A 10,763-nucleotide genomic window follows, 5' to 3' on the forward strand; every position below is an offset into this window, starting at 1 on the left:
CTGTCCCACATCATTACACCTCCACATACCTGTCCCACATCATTACACCTCCACATACCTGTCCCACATCATTTACACCTCCACATACCTATCCCACATCATTTACACCTCCACATACCTGTCCCACATCATTTACACCTCCACATACCTGTCCTACATCATTTACACCTCCACATACCTGTCCCACATCATTACACCTCCACATACCTGTCCCACATCATCACACCTCCACATACCTATCCCACATCATTACACCTCCACATACCTGTCAAACATCATTACACCTCCACATACCTATCCCACATCATTACACCTCCACATACCTGTCCCACATCATTACACCTCCACATACCTATCCCACATCATTACACCTCCACATACCTGTCCCACATCATTACACCTCCACATACCTGTCCCACATCATTACACCTCCACATACCTGTCCCACATCATTTACACCTCCACATACCTGTCCCACATCATTTACACCTCCACATACCTGTCCTACATCATTTACACCTCCACATACCTGTCCTACATCATTACACCTCCACATACCTGTCCCACATCATTACACCTCCACATACCTGTCCCACATCATTACACCTCCACATACCTGTCCCACATCATTTACACCTCCACATACCTGTCCCACATCATTTACACCTCCACATACCTGTCCTACATCATTTACACCTCCACATACCTGTCCTACATCATTACACCTCCACATACCTGTCCCACATCATTACACCTCCACATACCTATCCCACATTATTACACTTCCAAATACCTATCCCACATCATTACACCTCCACATACCTGTCAAACATCATTACACCTCCACATACCTGTCCCACATCATTACACCTCCACATACCTATCCCACATCATTACACCTCCACATACCTGTCCCACATCATTACACCTCCACATACCTGTCCCACATCATTACACCTCTACATATCTGTCCCACATCATTTACACCTCCACATACCTGTCCCACATAATTTACACTTCCACATACCTGTCCCACATCATTACACCTCCACATACCTGTCCCACATCATTACACCTCCACATACCTGTCCCACATCATTTACACCTCCACATACCTATCCCACATCATTTACACCTCCACATACCTGTCCCACATCATTTACACCTCCACATACCTGTCCTACATCATTTACACCTCCACATACCTGTCCCACATCATTACACCTCCACATACCTGTCCCACATCATCACACCTCCACATACCTATCCCACATCATTACACCTCCACATACCTGTCAAACATCATTACACCTCCACATACCTATCCCACATCATTACACCTCCACATACCTGTCCCACATCATTACACCTCCACATACCTATCCCACATCATTACACCTCCACATACCTGTCCCACATCATTACACCTCCACATACCTGTCCCACATCATTACACCTCCACATACCTGTCCCACATCATTACACCTCCACATACCTGTCCCACATCATTTACACCTCCACATACCTGTCCCACATCATTTACACCTCCACATACCTGTCCCACATCATTTACACCTCCACATACCTGTCCCACATCATTTACACCTCCACATACCTGTCCCACATCATTACACCTCCACATACCTGTCCCACATCATTGCACCTCCACATACCTGTCCCATATAATTTACACCTCCACGCAGGTTTGGTTCTGCGCCTAAAAAACGTGAATTTCCTCAATGTTTGGATTTGGATTGCAAATGTAACTCGTGGTACGAGTTTGCCATAAAAACTGCTCGTAGGACCCAACTCACACCTAATTGGATTGATCCCGTGGACCAGATAACTCTCAGGTCACTCAAATGCATCACTCAACTGAATGAGATTACTGCACCAGGTGAATATAATATAATCTGAGGTGAAGTCTAATAGAAGTAAAATTGAATGTTCTGCAGACATTACTGTATCTCCAAGAGCTCCGTCATTCAGGGTTTACCTATAAAATATAGTACAGGGTGGTCCATATATGTGCAAACACCCTTAGAAAAATGAAATGAGTAAGGAAATATTAATCCATTGTCTACACATATGATATGGGAGTGGGTTTCATTCTTATGGACCACCCCGAATTTCTATTTAAATGCAGATTGTTTCTATCTATGCACTGCCGATGTCAGACACAGTGGAACACTTTCTTCTGTGCATGCGTCTATGTCGCACTAAAGACACATCATTCAGGATTTCTGCGTCGACGTACGCTGTGAGTGGGCATCTCAGTATTTGCACGCACGGACTTACACCAGGTAGCGGCATTCGCATAAAGTCACAGACAGACGTCTGTGAAAAGATGGAGACACGGACGCAAATTGCTCCTCAATGATCCCTGATACAAGAATAATTAGCACTTTGCTTCTAATATATATAATTATATATATATATATATATATATATATATAGTTGGCTTCTCTTAATTTGCATGTTGAAGCCAATGCCTGATATCTCTGGGCTCTTGACATCCCCGTGTCTGAGAGCTTTGTAGTGGAACATTTCCCGGAGTGGGATGTGACATTAGCATGGGGATGCCAAATACTGAGCTTGTGTCGCCTTCCTCTTGGGATGAGATAATTAAGGAGAAGTGTGTCCAGGGGAGATATAAAGTCATTGTGCCACAATTGCCCTGTTGCCTTTTGCTATCTCTGACACCTCTAAAGAGACTTTGGTCTCCCATCATTAGATCCTCCAGCACATGGCTGATTTCCCATAGCCATAGTCTGGCAGGGGACAAAAGTCACTGAACCAGTGGTTAAGTACCAGCCCTCGTGTGCAACAAATTCATGTTATTTTTTTTCCTACAGCAGGGAGAAGGTTTTTGGTTGTAAGTCCAATAGATAGTCTTATGATCATCTTGTGCATTTCTTGACTTGAAGGGTGACCCTTTACCAAGCCTTTAGATGACGCGATAAACTCACGCTTAAGATGATTTTTAGTTTTCCCAACACATGATGCTGGGATGTAGGGCTGAAGCGCAGATGGAGGAATTGGTGATGTGGCAACATTCCACATTCCTTTGTGCATGGGCAAACTCTACACTGTGCACTTACTGACCATACTTTTTTTTTTTCCAAGATCAGCGAGGACCTTTGTACATGTGGTTTCTATTACTTAGAAAGAAGACTGAATAATGGATGACAGTGAAATTTTATTCATGATGATGAAGTCAAAGAGATTGCTCCTCCACAACACTCGAACACATTCGGGTCGATTCAGATTTGCACCCCGGTTCGTTTTGGCAGCCGGATCCGGCAATTTTTTTTTTTGTCACTGCGCATGCTCCATAGCCAAGAGCTGCTCAGTCCCAACTCCACGTGTGGCTGAACGGGCGGAAGTGTGCGGCCATGGGGGCGTTCTCGTGTTGGCTGAGTTGAGTGGGTGCAGTCGGAACCGTTGGCTAAGCGGAGTTGTGTGTACGCAGACATCCGACTGATTTCAGACAGATGTCTGGCAGGGATAGGGCTGGTGAAAATGTGCGTTGATAACGATGGCTGGTATTTGAACAAGGGTATGGACAGGGCAAGTACAGCCAGCACACGGTCAAATATAGTATCTGCTGCCCAGTTTCAATGTGCAGGATTTATTATTATAGCCACACTCCTCTAGACCCCCCCCAAAGAAAAAAAAAAGTATATAGCAATAAAAGGCATCTGCAATGAATGAACAAGGTGTAATAAAACATCAGGCTGGCCAGCTGCTGAAGCAGGCTTGGACCAGCACACTTCTTTGCTTGTTAATACCACTCTCTATGTACCGTGTAATAAAATCTCATGACCGGTGTGGAGTGTGGCCGATTATATATGTGAATTGAGTTCCTCTCGCCTCCCCACTCTGGACATTGCTCAGTAAAGTGTGACCAGAACAGAAGGTTTTGACAGGGGCATGTGAACCACAAGTGAGTGGAAACACAACAAAGGGGCAGCCGTGTAGACACATGCTCAGGAGGACTAACCCAGTGGTTGGGAAGTTTCCTAGAGCAAAACTTTTAGGGCCACTTAGAAACCGATATTCTGGAACAGAACATTTCTCTATCTTGTAACGCCGGCCACACACTCTGATATACAGTATGTCTCCACCAATATTGGATCACTTGCCTGGTTCATTTGAAATGATCAATACCGGGAAAATGAATAGACTGTGCCCCGCACAAACAGGCAGTCATCTCCCAACTGCTGGATCAACAACCCCCATGTGCGTGGCCCAAAATGGACTGCGATCCTGAAACTTTGCCTCTCAGGCAGAACAGCAGAAGCACCAACCTCATTTGCATTACGCCAAGACCTTTAAATATATAATACCAATTGGTCTAATTTAAAAGATCTTCAAAAGGATTTTATAAAAAAAACTATATATATATATTGTATATGCAAAAATGACCACACTTCCAGTAAGTCCCAAAGCACAGACAGCAAATAGATTGTAAGCTTGCGAGCAGGGCCCTCTCACATCTTTGCCTGTCATTATTACCCAGTATTGCTGTTTTGTTCCCAATTTTAAAACGCAACTAAACATGCGGGCGCTATATAAATAACTTAACAAATAAATACATGTAACAAATATTTAAGACAGATTGATCCAGAATTGTCTGCTTTACACCAACATATTTCTCCAGTGGTATCGCCCTCGTATTGATTAGGTCTAAGGCTAACCACCGCTCCTTTAAACCCTCTGCAGCTTTTCTTTGCACACTTTACCCTCAAACAATCAGGGCCGGAGAGAGCGCCGCCGGTCCCAGGTAAAGAGGGGGCGTGGCCTAATCGTGGGAGGCATGGCTACACCCCCTTGAGAAAGAAAAAAAGAAAAACACTTTTGCAGCGCCGCGCATACTGGAGAGGGGGTGCTGTAAACCTCTCAGCCCGGCGCAAAACCAGGAGGGATGGTGCATCAGTGTGATCGCTCCCCCCCTCAGGCATAGGAGATTGGTGTGGTTGCTGCTTAGCAGCCGTGAGCAATCTCCCACTGCATTGCTGGGCTGCTGCGAGGGAAAGAGGGGGGGGGGGGGGCGGGCGCCGGAAAAGGGGCCCCGGTCGGGCGTGCCTGGAAGCCCAGGTAAAATGTACCTGCCCCCCATCCTCTCGGCGCCCCTTCAAACAATGCATCTTTTCTGTGGCTGTGACATAACTCTCTATTTTACCTCCAACCTCAATCATCCACTTAGCAACAAACAACAACAATCTGCCATTGTTATTATCATTGACATGACCATTACCTTCTCCTTACTTCCCTAGTGAAGTAACATGTGCCTCTATACACACACACACAGGACAAACTTATGCCACACTAGTAGGACCAGCATAAGATGAGGTTCATCTTACGATTTCCCCTGAACTCCCCGGCCACACGATTGACACACGATGTACATGCGATCTCACGATACGATCGATCTGTAGTTTAGGAGGGAAGGTAATTGAAAGAACACACACTTCTTCAAAATGTCACTGAAATGACGCCAATCGTAAGCACGATGCATCGCATGCACAAATACACGGCACAATCTGCATACGATTACCATAGATAATATAGGCTGCACATCTGATCATACGATATGTTTATAGAGCGGCGAGAGCGTGCATCGGATCGTATCCTACCTAAATACTACACGATTTCCATACGATTCATTGTACGACACGTCTAAAATCGGGCAATCGGCCCGAAATCGCACTAGTGTATGGCCAGCATTACAGGAACAGTCTCAGCATCACCATGAGACTGATACAGAGATAGACATTGTAGCAGAGCCGCTACTTGTTTGCACGCAGAGGCTGCGCAAAAGCAGCGGGAGGCGTCTTCAGTAAAAAGACGCCCACTGCCGCCTTCTCTGATCCACTGCTGCGTCCGTGGCACTCAGCAAATCGGATAAACTGTGTGAATATAACTCAACCGAGTAACCCTCATGTTACTCAGAGTGTCCAGTCAAATCACGCAGCTGGCGCCAGTGAAGCTGCATCCAAGGACGCAGCCACTGGCTTTCGGCACACCAAGAAAACGGGGCAGACACCCCAGTTTTCCAGAAAGCTCCGTGTCGCCGCCCCCAAACGCCAGCACCAAGTCAATCATGCTACGGCCTTTGCGGCACTGTGAGTGACGTCGCAGAAACAGTGCGGCTCCTACGCGTGCTCAGACCTGAAACCGATATATGTACACGTAAATATCGAATTTATGTATATCCCTAATTTTCATCTGAGGTTTATATCCCCTAGAAAGAGTTTCACTGCACATTTGCCAATTAATAAAAAAAAAAAATACTTATATACTGTGAAGTCATTCAACTATTTTTTTTCTCTGAAAACAACGAGACGAGGGCCCCATTCCCCTGAAACGTCCATCTACGGGGCCAGGTTACTGCACTGGTGCATAACGTGAGGAGAATTAAATAGGAGTAATGTTACCGTTTCTCCAAGAGTTCAGTGATGCAGGGATTTGACTATAAAATACAGTGTACTGTATGGGAATAGTATAGAAGACTCTTTCCCAGGGCACAGGGTGATATTAACATGGACTTGTTAATGACCTCCCAACAGCTTGTTGTCCACAGACTTAGGACAACTTGTGTCTCAAAGTGTGTCTACCAATGACTATTATCACCCGTGTGTCCCTGAAAGCTTTGATCTCTTGCAAATGTCCACAAGAGGTGACCGTCTAGTTTCCCCTCAGTTTTCCACTTCTGTGCCTAGAGATAAAGAGGAGGAGGACGCAAATCTCAGCAACTTGTCATAGAAATATCTGCAATCTGACTGGCCGAAATTCCAATATGTCCAACATATTCTCCAATATGAATTTCCTATTCCCTAAAGATTGCAAGCGGCGCCCTCCTACCTCTTGTCTGTCTGTTATTCCCCAGTCCAGTTTTTACTTTTATGTTCACATTTGTAAAACACAACGGAATATGTCAGTGATACATACGGTAGATAAATGTTTATTTTAAAAAATCAAATAAACATGCCCATGATCCAGATCTCCGGGCCTGATTCACCACCGATCGCAACTGCGATTGCAATAGCGATTACGCACGCAGTTCCACTGCGATAGTATGCTAATCCATTGTGTTCGCTATGCCGCCGCAGCACAACATAAGGACGCCCATTTTACCTTACACACATCCGTAATCCTTAGCAAGACTGCAAAACCATCTGTACCATTGAGTACCATCGCAGCCTCTCGCACACTTACACAAGCTCTGACCTTACTCAGGAATTGCTAACCTCATCGCACGCTATGAGTCCTCAGGCTGCGTACGGCATCGCAGTGGATAATTTATGCACGCCCATGCAACGGCGATCAAACGCACTGGCATGCCTGCGTTTCCCCGACCCCCCCGTCACCCCCCTCAAACGGCACTTTTTGTCTATCACTCTGCAATGGGTCTGCGTAGTCACTGTGATCGCAGGCCCGAACGCAGTGGCAGGTTTGCGCACGCGCACTGCAATGCATACACGTGCGCAGTATGCAACAATCGCCCAATTGCGTGCGTTATGGCAGTTGCGAACGGTAATGAATCAGGCCCCCTGTCAGGTTTTCCATGTGTGCGACACAATTTAAAATATCTAATCATTTTGGAACTCGTGCCAGATCCACAAAGACATTAGTGCTGTCAGACTAAAATCCGATGGATAGATAGAAAGATAGATGTGATCAGTGGCCTTTTAGAGGTAATAAAGGGCCTGATTCAGAAATCGACGCTAATGCTGCTGCTGCATCTGTGTACACAGCTGCTATTCGAAGATATGCAAATGTTGCAGTCGCCGGGAGATGTATTGAGACGCCCATCTGCGGTTTTGCAAATCCGAGCAGCTGCGTTAAAAGCTCGATTCATAATTCTACGCTTTGTCGTTATTTTCGCTGTTGAGTGATAATCGGCGATCTGTGCATGGGTCTAAGATGCACGGTGCATGTGTTAAGGTTCATCACCGTACTCGCTCGCAGTGACTTTTTACTCGCATTGTAAGTGTCAGTAAGGGAGCGTTTGGGGGAGAGGCGGCAAAGATTGCAGGTGGATGTCTCAATATTGCAGCTGCATACACATACGCAAAGTGCAACTCTAATCAGGCCGAAAGACACAGCATCGGTCACTGATCATTCGATTATCATAGTCCTGAGTAAGTCTATGGTCCCATAGAATGGGTGACGGAACTAAGGCCCTCATTCAGAGCCGTACGCTCTGAGCAGAGCGCACGCTCTGTATGAAGGGCCGCCCTCCATAATTATGGAGCGTCCTCCTGGACGCTCGTATAGCTGTGGGTCACCACCCACAGCCTATACGAGCGTGCAGTTTGATGGCCGCGATGGTCGTGACCATCGCCACTGCGAGCCGTAGCCTGCGGTTGAGGTTTTCAACCGCAAGGCCCGGAGTGATTTTGGCTCTATCAGAGCCAAAATCACTCCCACTGACATCACTAGTGATGTCAGTGGGCCGGCTTCTGACGGTAGGTGTTCCCTTGGGAACGCCCCCCGTCAGGGAGGCACGCCCCCGGCACGCCCACCAAAGGGGGCGTGCTGTCAATCAACATCGACAGCACGCCCCCTTTGATCAGACACAACGAGCGAAGGAAAGTCCTTCGCTTGTCGCGTCTGGCGCATGCGCACGACGGAGCTCCCTCCGTCGTGCGCATGCTCAGTGCAGACCATCGACCCACTTGCGAGCGGACAGCCGCTCACGAGTGGGTCTGAATCAGGCCCTAAAAGACGCTAGCACCAGTGAAACTGCGTACAAAGACGCAGTTTGCTGGATCCGGTACACTCGTGAAATGGTTGTGATGCGCACACGTGTTTGTAGCCACTCCTTCGTTACCACCCAATAAACCGTCTCTGTCAATCACTCTGCGTCTAAGTCCTCTCTGCGAGTGACATAGCAGAGACACCGGGACGACTTAGACGCACTCTGGATCAGGGCACATATACAGTGTATTGTATGTGGTTATAGGAGGTAATAAAGGATATAGTGGCCCATTTATCATTTCATATTTGCGGTGTATTCCCTGAAAACACCTGTTTTGGGGGGATACCTGCAAATATTAGCCTACGGGCTACATATCGCCTCACTAGCCAGAAAAGGGCTCCATAGGAACCCTCCCCCCCCGGCAATGGCCGCTGAAGATGCTGGTCTGTAGACCACACATGCACTGGAGTCCCGGCACAGGAGTGAAGAGACCGCCGACGTGGTCACTTCACTCAGCACTTTGCAGAGAGGGGCTTCTTTCCTAGCCCCTGTCCCTAAGGGTGCGCTTCAGTAAATTTGGACTTGGACGCTATGATCGCATCCTGCACTGTGATCATGGGCTCTAATATCGCGTACAGAGCGCATTACAAATGTGATCATTAATAAATGAGCACCATACTGTGTAGTGTATGTGGTCATAGGAGGTAATTAAAAAAATACTGTGCAGTGTATATACTGTATACCAGTATATTCCATTGCACAATATACTGAGCAGTGTATGAAGTTATGTGAGGTAATAGAGAATATACAGGGTAGTGTATGTAGTTATATGAGGTAATAAACTGTATAAATAGTAGTATATGTAATTATATGAGGTAATGAAGTATATACAGGGTAGTGTATGTAGTTATATGAGGTAATAAACTGTATAAATAGTAGTATATGTAATTATATGAGGTCATGAAGTATATACAGTGTAGTGTATGTAGTTATATGAGGTAATAAACTATAAATAGTAGTATATGCAATTATATGAGGTAATGACGTATATACAGTGTAGTGTATGTAGTAATATGAGGTAATAAACTGTATATATAGTAGTATATGTAATTATATGAAGTAATGATGTATAAACAGTGTAGTGTATGTAGTAATATGAGGTAATAAACTGTATAAATAGTAGTATATGTAATTATATGAGGTAATGATGTATATACAGTGTAGTGTATGTAGTAATATGAGGTAATAAACGGTATAAATAGTAGTATATGTAATTATATGAAGTAATGATGTATATACAGTGTAGTGTATGTAGTAATATGAGGTAATAAACTGTATAAATAGTAGTATATGTAATTTCTATGAGGTAATGATGTATATACAGTGTAGTGTATGTAGTACTATGAGGTAATAAACTGTATAAATAGTAGTATATGTAATTATATGAAGTAATGATGTATAAACAGTGTAGTGTATGTAGTAATATGAGGTAATAAACTGTATAAATAGTAGTATATGCAATTATATGAGGTAATGATGTATATACAGTGTAGTGTATGTAGTAATATGAGGTAATAAACTGTATAAATAGTAGTATATGTAATTATATGAGGTAATGATGCATATACAGTGTAGTGTATGTAGTAATATGAGGTAATAAACTGTATAAATAGTAGTATATGTAATTATATGAAGTAATGATGCATATACATACAGTGTAGTGTATGTAGTAATATGAGGTAATAAACTGTATAAATAGTAGTATATGTAATTATATGAGGTAATGATGTATATACAGTGTAGTATATGTAGTAATATGAGGTATTAAACTGTATAAATAGTAGTATATGTAATTATATGAGGTAATGATGTATATACAGTGTAGTGTATGTAGTAATATGAGGTATTAAACTGTATAAATAGTAGTATATGTAATTATATAAGGTAATGAAGTATATACAGTGTAGTGTATGCAGTTATATGAGGTAATAAATTGTATAAATAGTAGTATATGTAATTATATGAGGTAATGATGTATATACAGTGTAGTGTATGT

This window comes from Taudactylus pleione, unplaced genomic scaffold, assembly GCF_031769625.1.
Source record: "Taudactylus pleione unplaced genomic scaffold, aTauple2 ptg000393l, whole genome shotgun sequence".
Classification (NCBI taxonomy): Eukaryota; Metazoa; Chordata; class Amphibia; order Anura; family Myobatrachidae; genus Taudactylus; species Taudactylus pleione.